Raw genomic sequence first — 2,467 nt, 5'->3', positions numbered from 1 at the left:
AACCAAGGAAAGACGAAAAAAAAAAAAAAAAAAAGAGAGAGAACTACAGGCCAATGTCCCTTCAGAACATAGATGAAAAAATCCTCAATAAAATCCTATCAAATAGAATACAGCAAATCATTATGAAGATTATACACCATGACCAGGTACAGTTGATCCCAGGGATGCAAGGATGGTTCTTTATATGCAAATCTATAAATGTAACACATTGTATCAATGGAACCAAATGTAAAAACCAGATGATCATCTCAATTGATGCATTAAAGGCTTTGGACAAAGTCCAAAAGTCATTCACGTTCATAGTGATACAGAAAATTGGAATAGATGACCTCTACTTTAATCTGATAAAAGCCATTTATAACAACCCAACATCTAATGTCATTCTAAATGTGGAAAAACTGAATCTTTTACTCTCAGATCTGGTACAGGAAAAGGATGGCCTCTATGCCCATTGCTGTGCAACATATTTGTGGAATCATTAGCTAGTGCTATTAGACAAGAGAGAGAAATAAAAGGAATAAGAATAGGTAAACAAAAATTTCAATTATCATTATTTGCATATGACATGATACTACACTTGGAAGACACAAAATACTCCACCAAAAAGCTACTGGAATTAATACACAAATCCAGTAGCATAGCAGGATGCAAGGTCAGTACCCAAAACTCAATAACATTTCTCTACACAGATAACAAACACATTGAGAGGAAAATTGTAGAAACGATACCTTTTACAATGGCATGGCAGAAAATGAAATACCTTAGAATTCATCAAACTAAAGAAGTCAAAGATCTTTTCAAGGAAAATTACAGTACTCTGTAAAAAGAGATCGTAGAGGATTTCAGAAAATGGAAAGATGTTCCCTTGGTCCTGGATAGGAAGAACCAACATCCTGAAGATGGCCATACTCCCAAAATTGTTGTACATATTTAATGCAATCTCTATCAAATAACACCAACATACTTTGCAGAACAGGAGAAATCCTTCTTAAAATTTATTTGGAAGCAGAAAAGTCCTAGAATAGCAAAAGAAGTACAGGGCAACAAAGATAAGGCAGGAGGCACTACACTTGCTGACTTGAAATTATACAACAAAGCTACTGTGATGAAACAGCATGGTACTGGCAACAAAATAGACCTGAGGATGAATGGAATAGATTGAAGACACAGATGTCTCTACAAACACACTCAGCCACCTGATCTTTGACAAAAGGGCCACACATGCTTACTCGAAGAAAGATAGCCTCTGTAAGAACAGGTGCTGGAAAAATTGGCTCTCTACATGCTGAAAACTAAAACTTAACTCAGGTCTATCACCATGCACTAAGCTAAAGTCAAAATGGATTAAGGATCTAAACATGAAAACAGAAACACTAAATCTCCTGGAAGAGAAAGTAGGAGGAACTCTTGAAGAGATTGGGGTAGACAAAGAATTCATAAAGAAAAATCAAATCGTATTGGAAATACTTGAAAGAATTAACAACTGGGACTTCTTCTTGTTGAGAAGATTTTTCAAGTGAAAAAAAAATTACCAACAAATTGAAGGGACAACTCACAAATTTGGAAGAAATTTTAACTAATAAGAACTTATACAAAGGTCAGATCTCTATAATTTATAACGAACTAAAAAACATTGGGTTTCCAAAATTTGAAGACACAATCCAGAATTGGGCATCCGAAATGAACACACACTTCTCAAAGGACAAAATTAAAGAGGCAAATAAATTCATAAAAAAATGCCCCACATCACTAGCCAATTGCGAAATGCAATTTAAAACAAGACTGAGGTACCACCGTACCACCTCACCCCAGAAAGAATGTCTCTCATAAAGAAATCAACCAATAACAAATCATGGAGAGGCTGTGAGGAAAAAGGAACTCTTGTACTGATGGAGGGAATGTAGACTGGTGCAATCATTATGGAAATCAGTGTGGAGACTCCTTTAAAAACTAGGACTAGAAATCCCATTCAAGCCAGCTATTCCCCTAGTGGGATTTTTCTTGGAGAAATTGAAAATGTCATATTATATTGATATATGTGTACCTATGTTTATAGCAGCAGAAATTGTGATAGTCAAATCTTGGAAACAACCAAGATGCCCATCCCTTGAGGAACAGAGGCATAAGATGTGGTATTTTTATACAATAGAGTATTATTGAGTTATAAAGAATGATAAAGCCAAGACTTTATATTTAAATGCATGCCGATTGAAGATATACTCATAACTAAAATAACCCTGAACCACATGTGCAAATATCATGTAGTCTCCCTAGTATAAGAACTCAAAAGAAGAAGTAAAAATAGAAAGGAATAACAAAATTAAAAAAAAGCAAGAACTTTAGGATTAGACAACGAAGAAAGGGCAAGGAGAAGAGTTAGAAAACATGACCGGGGCAAAGCCATACATTTACACCCACAAGATGGGTAGAGCTATGATCCTGAAAACATCTGCACATTTTTTAAAGT

This window comes from Octodon degus, unplaced genomic scaffold (genome assembly GCF_000260255.1).
Source record: "Octodon degus isolate 3935 unplaced genomic scaffold, OctDeg1.0 scaffold00434, whole genome shotgun sequence".
Classification (NCBI taxonomy): domain Eukaryota; kingdom Metazoa; phylum Chordata; class Mammalia; order Rodentia; family Octodontidae; genus Octodon; species Octodon degus.
This window is presented reverse-complemented; position numbering follows the sequence as displayed.